The sequence below is a fragment of the Pavona decussata genome, unplaced genomic scaffold (assembly GCF_977016875.1).
Source record: "Pavona decussata unplaced genomic scaffold, jaPavDecu1.1 SCAFFOLD_134, whole genome shotgun sequence".
NCBI lineage: Eukaryota > Metazoa > Cnidaria > Anthozoa > Scleractinia > Agariciidae > Pavona > Pavona decussata.
The window spans coordinates 6,146,111-6,156,880 of NW_028145547.1; the positions used below are offsets into that span (position 1 = coordinate 6,146,111).

General features: G+C 39.6%; 1 pseudogene across 1 annotated transcript; it reads left to right on the forward strand.

Annotated features, from left to right (window-relative positions):
* Positions 1–3,084: 3,084 nt before the first annotated feature.
* Positions 3,085–10,353, forward strand: LOC146467977 (uncharacterized; annotated as a pseudogene). The gene is made up of 3 exons (XR_014867653.1): positions 3,085–3,173; positions 4,342–6,338; positions 8,478–10,353. The product of XR_014867653.1 is annotated as an uncharacterized LOC146467977 (transcript).
* Positions 10,354–10,770: the final 417 nt, after the last annotated feature.

Sequence of the window (10,770 nt, forward strand, 5' to 3'; positions counted from 1 at the left end):
AATGTGATATTATATCTTTAGCCCGGTGAATTTACTATGCATGTGATACTGATAAACTTGTTTGAAGGAGTCGATTTTTACTTTAAAGGGGCACTGTTTGTCGTTAAAAAGTTTATCCATCCACCCTTGTCTAGCACGCCGCGTGAAAGACATGCTATTCCGAAAAGGAGGTTACCTCACATCATTTTGGTGGTACCCATATATTCCAAAATTCTCTCGTCTGAAGACAGAATTGGGGGCAGCTACTTTGAATGAACGAACTGCGGGTCAAACATCTCACGTCAGAGCTAAATTTTGCACCTTCACGATATAAATGCTTGCTTCGTCCTTAACGTACCCACCCTTACCTACACTTCAACGAACAAAACTAATGATGAGACACTTCATCTCTGCTTGATGTCCATTCATCGTCCGATGCACCTGTGACTGCAATTGTCCTAGTATGAATTTCACAACTTTTCTTCGGTAATAAATAATAAGGTAAGATTAGTAATTTTTATGAGATCATCACCTTAAAGACTTTAAAACCACAAGCGCTGCTTATTTGCACTTGTGTCCACCCTTAGCTCGGTCACAACTAAATGGTTAAGGTAAGATGAATTTATTCTGTTCTTCAGTGTTACTTAATAAGGCGTGTGTATCCTAACAGCTTACCTTCACGAATCGAAAATTGCGCTATGTAGAGAGGACAGAAGGACGTTTAGTCATCCGTTTTACTTTCAAATTATTCAAGTATTTTCTAGTACTTTTAATTTTATCATTTTCAGTTATTGTTTGTTAGAAGTTCTTTCGATTTTCAATGCCAATGTTAATCGCATAACATAATTTTTCGAATATATAGCCTCACTTCATAGTCCCCGGGTTTATCCGTGATCTCCATTTGGTGTATCTGGAATAAACTATCCGATTTTGCATTAAATTTGTCAGACAAGCCTATTCCGCCTCAAATCTGAGGATTATTTTCACACTAGATCTATGTTATTCACGGTCAATCTTCTTCTTTACTTGTCATTAAAGCAAAATCCTACAATAGCATTATAGCAATTGCTAGTAATTGGAATCGGCTCATATGTTAGACACGCGCGAATATCTTTCAAAGAACACACCATGCAAAATAAAATGACATTTTTACCTGATTGTATAATCATGTAGTTATATTTACGTCTCATTTTGAAGGGAGTTTCCGCTCTGTCTATAATTTTTTTTTTATTTTCTAGTAAATTGAAATTTTAGCTATTCGTTCCATGGCTAACTCTTAGAAACACCAGTAACTGTCATTGTTCCAAAAACTGGTCTTAAATTGGTCAAAAATTCTCTAGGGCTAATGTACTCGATCGTGGTAAATTCAACACCAAAACTCGCACAGATTCTTTGTTACTTTTTAGACGAAAGTTGCAGTTAAATAAAGAATTATCATGTACAGGTTTCGAAACAATAGTGACAAAAAAGAACTTATCTTTAAAGATTTCAACACAGATATCTATGGAAATATGTTTGCGTTATACAGTATCGCTTAATGTTTCCTAGTCGTAGCGAAACGCCACGGCTACATGCAAACGTCAGGCCACTTTTCTTCGTGCTTTTTTGGGAAAAGGAAAATTGGAAACAACATTGACGAAAAATTGAGAACCAGATTTCTTAAATTTTCTCAAACGCCATGAACCAAAGTGAGTCCTGCCGAATCTTCTGTTTTCACGTGTGCAAGTTCCCCAAATTGGGGGAGAAGACTGCCATATATTTATCTGGCTCTCCAAATCTGGCACAAAGGTTCTCTTCTACATTTATTTTGCTAACTGAGGGGCAGTCACTTTAAGTTTGTTTGTGTATGATGAAAAGTGATCTATCTATTCTACAACGCTCATACTCATGATTAAGATAGTTATGGAATAACTATATTGAGCAACCGACTAATTGGCTAAGGGTGCTAAACCCACGCGAATTAACGGGTGGGATTGTGGGCCGTTACTTATCAGAGATGCGCTGAAAATGGAACACAAGCAGAGCATTTGATTTCTCATATAAAGGTTGTTCCGGGAATGATGTTATGATTACTCCAAAACAAGGTTGATTTGTAAAGTTTACACGACAACAACAACAACAACAAATAAAATAAACGCATTTCAAACTTAACAGTAAAAAAGTTAAGATAAAAATAGTGCAGGCCTCGAAGCTCGGTCATTTGTTTCATATATATGTCGTATCCATATCTAACGAGGGTTAGCTGAAGAGAGAGATTAGATTAACCATTAAAACAAATGACAGCTAACCGTTTCAGTTCTTAGGCCTAAATAGTATAGATAGTATAGATATGTGCTCAACCCTAAAACGCTGTTCCTTGCCTAAATGGAGCTCTATTCTCTCAGTTTTCTGCTAAAAAATTGTCTTCTGTTCTCGGTCACGCCGTTCATGTCAGGCTATAAGGATTGAAAATACTACATTGTCTAAACATCATGAGGTGTCCAACCTTCTTTTGTTTTATTTAAGAACAACCCTCCTCTTACTCTTATTTATTATAACAAGCCTAGGTTTCTGCTATGGGGATTTTGCTATGGGACTAATAGCTTGGTTCCCACAAGTCTCCTGTGGCTCAGTGTCAGAACATCCGAACAAGTAATCGGAAGGTTATTGGTTCGACCCCGGCTGGGAAAACTCGGATTTTCTTTTTCCGAGCACGCCTTTCACTGAGTGAAAAACACGAACTGTCACCTTAGGACCAGTTATGAGCAAAGATTATTGGTGAACGCGGCCGCTGGGTTTAGCAAGTTCAAGATGTTTTTCAAAAACTAGATTTTAGGAGACTAAACTAAACAGACGAAAAAGAAGAACATTATTAGATGAAAAGGTTCTGTTTATAGCAAAGCAATGCATGGTCACTGTCATGCATCGTGACATATTTTTTTTAAGTTGTATTTGTCATTTACAAACAACAACCTCAATCCTGATGCGCGCTTTTGAACCTGAATTTGTAAGTTTCATTTCTACCCGCGATTTTCAGAGCATCCAAAGAAACAGCTAATTGAAAGTCCAGATCAGCCTACACATCAGCTCAAAAATATTCCATTGTTTTTGTTTCACCAGAAGAGAAGACATGAGCAACAAATTTTTGCTTGTTTACCGTCAGCAATTATTCTGCCTCCTGTTCATCCTTCCATTACATTTGCCTTGTGCCCAAGGTAGGTAACTCGACGTTTGAGTCACTCGCCTCACAGGTTTGTCTTACAAAAGTCCCAAAACAGTGCACCTTGTTCAACAAGGAAGGCGCGCATGCTCCAGGAGTTTGTTTCTGGGTCCTTCAACCGAAAAAGAAAATCGACTCACAACAACAACAAGGACAATAACGACAACGACAACAATAGCATCAATTCGTAATTCTAAAACGGAATGCAAATTCCATCAGCAAATCAGTTAATCAATCTATTACGCATCTATACAATAAATAAATTTCTGAAGTGAAGGTAATAAGCATTCATTATAATAACAGGTAGAATAAGATTAGGATCCCTCCTTTGACGCCAAAAATGGGACGGTCATTGCAGTCATTGGCTTCGTTCCGATACTTTATCTTGCTCCCGCTGCCTGTAGCCCACCGATTGGAGTACTTGAGGAAAATGTAAAAAATAAAGAAGCTAGCTTATTATTCCTAACATATTTTACGTTCTTACTTTTATGTTGGTATTCTATCATTGTCACTAAAACGGGGCACGCAAAAGGTTTAGAGGAACGTGGGGATTGGCAGACGTAATTCATTTTAACATAATAGGTTGGTGAAGTTGTCAGTACAGGAAATAAGGGGTGCGTCGGTGGGTTCCTGGAATGTTTGGTTGTATCGACTGAGTTGATGACGAAATTTCGCTACTGTGAAGAGATTCTAGAGCTGGCGTTTCGTGCGCTGGTCCCTCGTGATCATTACAGCGAATTAAGAGGCTCTAACGCTCAAAAAAGTCAGGTCTATAATCTTATTTATTGTTAAAGCCAAATAACCTTATCAGCTCAGTTGATAAAACCAAAGTGATCGCATGAAGTTCGTATTTTCTTGGTGACTAATCAAATTCTAAAATACCTGAGATATTTACAACTGAAGCCACTATACCGGTTTCAGCCTGGGAAGGGTTATATCTGTCATATAAAAATTGTAAGGATACTCTATTAATAAAATACTGAAGTTCCGCTGCTAGCCCTCGAAATTTGAAATTTCCAATGCAAGTGATGTTTCGAGGTACTATCTCTAACATACCTTAACATCTGCGTGAACTAATTTCGCAGACCCCATTCCGTCTACATTTCTTCAATTTTTTTCCGTACAGCTAAAAACTGATTTCCTTGTTATTTTTTTGTATTTAGATGTGCCACCTTGTGAACACGATCAACTATTTGACTTCGAAACTGCAAGGCAGGAAAATTGTTTTCAACCCACTCCAATGCCATCTGGTTCGGTGACACTTTCCAACGACCAGGCGACTGTCAAGCATGGGGGAAATTCTTTGAAGTGGGAAGCTGAAGTTGCAAATGCAACACTGCAACTGACGTCCACTTTAGGTTCAACGTTCCAAATTCCTAATGATTGGCTTAGAGGAGGCGGAATGAAAGTATGGCTCTACAAAGAGACACCGCTGTCATCCGGGAACACTTTGACGGTGCAGTTTAACAACGGCGCAACTCGCATAAGCGAATTCCAAGCCAATCTTAACTTCCAAGGGTGGAGAGCAATTTGGGTGAAGTTTGAAGAGTGCAGGGTAAACAGTGGTAGTTTTAGGAGAGGGGCAGTCATTAATGAAGTTAACTTTGTCCTAAGTCACCCAATTACAATCTACATAGACTTGCTGGCGTTTTTGCGAAGTTTTGGTCGACAGTCACGTGACAAGGTAGTTCCTCCCATCCGTCCGTTTGGCTTGGAACTGTATGACGCGGCTAACACTTGGCAACAAACATACCACTGGAGTCAGCAACTCATTCCTGCATTACCATTAACAATTAACCCCTTGAAGAAGAAGAGTTTTGAGATTATAAAACGCCGGCTAAAGAACTGGTATTGTGACGAGACGAAAACGACCTCTTCCTTCTCGAGTTCTCTTAAAGAAAGATGGAATTCTCTTTTGAAAAGCGTTAAGAAAGCACACCAAGATTACCATGAGCTAACTTTCCATGAAGGAAAGATCGTTGGACCACCACTGTTTTGCAGAGACTGCAGATATCCGAAGAAGTTTGGAGCTATCATGGAAAAAATACTTCTACCATTGGCACTGGAATACTACATAAGAAGTCGTACTAACGAAGTAGCACAAACTGCTGCCACGCAACGTTCTGAGCTTAACTCTGGAAACGCAACGAGAAGAAAGAATGCATTGAAAGCTATTGCAGGTGAATATAAACACATGGTTGGCATTATTAAGAGGTATTTACCCGCTTCCTCGGCACCATTTACTGCTGCCCAGATAGAATCGGCGATAAACACTTTAAACCTTGATAGACTAAGCCAAATAAACAATCTTCTCGATTTCGTAAAAGAGCAAGGATTTGCAGACGGAAGCGGGCTGGGCTCCTTAAACCACGAAATGAACATGGATGGCGCTGGGTTCATGCATACTCTCTTTCTTCTGAGTGACTCTCTGAGCAGTCCTTCAAACAGAAGCAAATTGCTGGAACTGATTAACACAACCAAATGGTACAACGACTTTGGAGAAGTTTATCAATCACCAACGTTTGAAATCAAAGGAACCACTGCCGACCGTATGATTACGCTAATGTTGTTCAGGCTTATTATTGTGCTGGTGATGCCAAGCGTCACTGATGCAGATATCAAGGCCAAAATTCGTGACATGGAAGCCTTAGGTCGGTGGATAAACAATGCTTTGGCAGTGAATGAAGGTCTTGGAGGAGTGATGAAACCTGACTACACAGGATATCACCACTTAGGGTTATACGCACCAGCATATGTGCCACAAGCTTTACATACCGCATCTTTGGTTCAATACCTTCTTGGAGGAACTGAATTTTCTTTATTGACAACATCGGTCAACAACATCAGAAGAGGACTTGAAACGCTGCGTCTAATATCAGTCAAGTATTCCACTCCAAACAGTGTTAACGGACGATTCCCAGATTACTTCAACAAGGCACTCATGAAGACTGTATTACCAGGTTATGCGTACATCAGTGTTTTCCATCCTCCCGTGTTGCGTTCAGCAATTCCTAAAGGAATCCACGTGACCAATGTGACCGAACCAGAAATGTTCTTGCGATTATATAACTATTCAGAGGTGAAAAGCGTTTTAGAGGATGGTAGTTACAAAGCCAAGTATTTCTTTAACAGTTTGGGATCTCTCAGCATTATGGACGCTGTAAGTAGCACGAGCTTTTAATTTGTTTTTTTGTCAATCAGCATCCGAAACTAATTAATCCATGAATCCTAGCCAGTGAGTATGGCATTTAGAAAGCTACTCATTGTTGCCAATCAGTGATCAATCGAACAATTCCAAATCATGTGGTCCACATCCCACTCAATAGATAAGGCTAACAAAAATTGATGATGGAGATCTTCATATTCTAGTAAAAGTGAGTGATTCTGTTACAAAACTTCAGCTCAGAACGGAACAGCAAGACATGTAACCTTTGCTTTTTACAACAAAAAAGTTAGCATTTTGATTTTGTTTGCCCAAGTTTTCGCCTCTTTTCACGTCTAAACGTGAATCAAGGCAAATATTTATGGAAACGCGCGTCTTTTACGAATTTGGATCTGATTTTTGAGCTGCTTGCCGGATTTCAATGTTTTTTTTCGTTAAGTGTGGGCTTGATAACGTCGAAAGCCAGGCGAGGTTTATTTCGGGGCCGTTCAACCATTAAGTACAAGAAAGATCCTCGCAGTTATTTACGCAACTTAACCAGTGGCGAGAAGAAAGCCTGAAAAAAAAAATCAGGCTTGAACGGGATTCGAGCCCATGACCTCTGCGATGCCGGTGCAGTGCTCCATCAACTGAGCTACAAGCCAACTGGGAGCTGGCAATGTTGTGAGTTTGTAAAATACCAGTGAAGGATGAATAGATTAATATTAATATATGAAACATATATTTATTTGAACTGCGGGCGAAAAATGGAAGAAACGGATCCTCGCAGTCATTTATGCAACAGTTCCGAAAAGAAACCATTTGTGTTTTTTAATATATCCAGCCAAGATGAAACATGGCAAAATTATTTCACTACAGAAATTTTTGCTAAAGAAAAAGATTATAAGAGGCAGAAAGTTCTGACATACTTCCGCCTTCCGGTTAATCTTATGGAATAACGCGGCGTGATTAGTCATTTGGTGTCGTCTTTTGTTGGGCTCATGAGTCGTAGATCTTCATTTAAAATGTTAGATTTAGTGCGATGTGGAGACCAAAGGGTGGAATAAGGCCAGTGGGCCAACTAACGGGACTGTTAAGCCGTGATTTCTTTACTTTCCCTGTTGACCACCCGGTAGACTTTATTATTTTCTCTCTTCACTCTTTATGTTATGTTGGTTTTGGTTCCCGACGTTCGTCGCTTAAAGAAGTCGACTTGTGGCAAGTCTAACCACCCAGCCGTGGCGACTGGAAGCAGAATGACTTATTATGATCTTCACTGGAGTATAAAGGCACATAAACTTAATTCCCTAAACTACCGAATAATAGAGCTTGTTGATTTCTATCATGCAGTACTGGCTTTGTTTCTCGAGTACCACATGTTCACAACACCTTCTTTTGTCAAACCTGCTGTAATAAAATTTCTAGCAACCGAATCGACCATAACACGCAAACGAACACCGCCACCGAGGGGGACACATTAAAAAAATTATCGATTTATAATTTGTTTTAAATAAGCAGCCATTTTAAATAAGCAGCCATTTTATTGCCCTCACTATTAATTATCATTCCTATTGTTTTTTATGTAAAAATTGTAGTATGTTTCTATTATTGCACTTTTATTATTCTTTAATTTTTTTGCTGTTTAGTTGCACGTTATACGCCAGTTAGTTGCACGTGGCAGTGACCAACTCGAAAGCCTAAGCTCCTTTGGTCACTGCGCACATTTTACTTTTCACATTTATGTAATTTAATGCTATCTTTATATTACTTTTCTTATATATATTGTAAGCCATTGAAATAGTGCACAATAATAAAAACCTTAACCTTAAAACATTAACCTCCTTCTGTTTATCATCCCAACTGAACTTACATTTTGTGTGCGCAGTATTTGTCTTCTTGTAATTTAGTATTTGCTCAATAATTTGAGATTTAATTTATTCACAGTCCCCTTTAGCTGCAAATAGTCTTCTCATCCTTATGTAAAATATTATGAAAAACCGTTTTTTTATCGTCTTTACGTGAAATCTCAATACTTTACGTAATAGCCATGATCAATTAATAGAATTTAAATACCGCATTTTCTACAGGCATCAGTATGGTACTATCCACTTTTACAGTTTCACTTCATATCATCCTTGGTTTATAATCTTCTTGTAGGTAAACGTCACTGCTAGAGCTAAAGGCAAATCTCCCGAGCCCTCCCCTGAAGGTCACTGGTCCAAGAACTTCGCCGCCCTATCTGTCCATCGACGCAAGGACTGGGCAGTAACGGCCAAGGGGTTTAACCGCTTTGTTTGGGATTTTGAAACCTCAGGAACCGAGAATACATACGGAATATTTGCCAGTCACGGTGCGCTTCTGATTGCTAACAGTGAAAGGGGCCTTGAGGTTCATGATGTCGAAAACGGGTGGGACTGGGCCAAGGTTCCTGGAGCGACAACCATTGCATTAGGAAGTCCAAACATAGATGACTTAAGTTTCGACGGTGGAAGGTTCTACAATCCACGGCCACTAGCCGGAGGACTCACATTTCAGGGTACATTGCCCTTAAAGAACGGATTATTTGGCATGGACTTTCATCAACCAGAATATGACTTAGGGACTGCGGATTGGCGACACAGAATCCAGTTTGACTTTAAAAAATCGATTTTCTTTTTTGAAAACTTATTGATATGTCTAGGAAGTAACATTACGAGTAGTGATACGAATGATAAAGTTGTTCAGACAACTCTTTTTCAAGACAGGCTCATCAGTCCATCATCGTCCATAAAGGTGAACGGCGTTGAATATTCCGCTTCAACCACACTTTCGGTCACAACACCGTCTTCTGAAGAAAGAACTTACACAACGCTGACTGATGTCAACGGAAACTTCTACTACATACCAGACCCCAGTAAATCAATCCTACATGTTCATGTGCAGACTCAGAACTCTATGACCGATGGCGGGTCAGAGGCTTCATCAGGGGATTACGGTACGGCGTGGTTTCAACATGGCACCTCACCATCGATCGCGAACGGCCATTATGAATACGCTGTCTTGATACCCACTGATGGTACCATCCAACACTAACCGATCTACCAACAGTACAGGAAACGGCAGAAAATGCAGTTTACAAAGTTCTGCAGAAAAACAGCTCCGCTCATGTCGTTCAGTTCCTTAAGTCACCGAAGACATGGTCCGAACTCAGCCATAACATCACTGGTTATGTTATGTTTACAGCCGCTACATCGCTTCCAGCTTTAGCTCCAGTAGAGGCTGTCAATCAAGGGAATTGTCTTGTCATGGCCCAGCATACCAATGAATATATTTACCTCAGTATCAGTTCTCCCGGGTTAAACCTTACCACGAGCTCGGTTCCACTTAATAATTCAGAAGACGCGGGGCAAAGGGAGCTGTATCATTCCTCTAGCAGAGAGCGAGAAATAGAAGTCAAATTGAGAAGTCGAGTGCAGGAAAGAATCGTCTCTGTTCAAGCCCACGGCAATCCAGATTGCTACAAACCCAATGTGTGGGTTTTGTCCGATCGCAAAACAGTTCGTTTTTGGAATCTCAAGAATGGCTTCAGTGTTGAAGTAAAGTTGAAGATCAGCCTGAAGCCGTAGAATGTTGTCAAAGCAAAAAACTCATGCCCTTTGACCTCTTATTAATAGACGTTTCGACACCTGTATGTAATAAATCGACTGTCTTTAATTGTGATATAATTAATGGTGTAGGAGGTGATAAGTGTTCGTATTTATTATACTGAATTGTTACGAACTCTCGTTGCTCCCTACACCATTAATTAAATCATAATTAAAGATAGTCGATTTATTACATTTAATCGGTAACGTCAATCTAGATGTTAGGTAAATAGCTAAGTGCGAATAGAGACTGATCGAATTTTAAGTTTAGAGTTAACAGCTTGATGTCATTGAAAAAGATCACCTTATCTTGTGCTAAATATAAGCTAACATTTTCAACTAGAAGTTGTAGAAAGAGGAAATGGTTGTAAGTTTTAATGTTTATCATGATGTTGATTAAACGGGAAGTGTGGTCCTCAACTTGCTATGATTGTTGCTTATCAGTCGACTTCGGCTATGCTTTTGCCGATAAATGTTTAATGGCTGCCCGCTAGGGCTCAGGAGCGAAATATGGCGGAAATCAACGAGCGAGAACTAGGGTGCATGTGGAAGGGTAATAAGTTCGTTGTCCTATGCTGTTGACATGGTCAATGTAACATATTTCTTAATTGTTATCTACTCCTTGCTTGTGCTATAATCTGTGTGAAAAGGTGAAAGGGGCGCTGCACGAAACTCTGACAAATGTGTTCCACACAACACGTTCACATCATGTAACAAATCGTGTTGAAACAAATAAGAGGAAGTACATAACGTGCATACCACTACCGTATACGCAGTACTTACCAGCGCACTACATTGTTTTGCAGGCGTGTGGTGGCCTGACTATG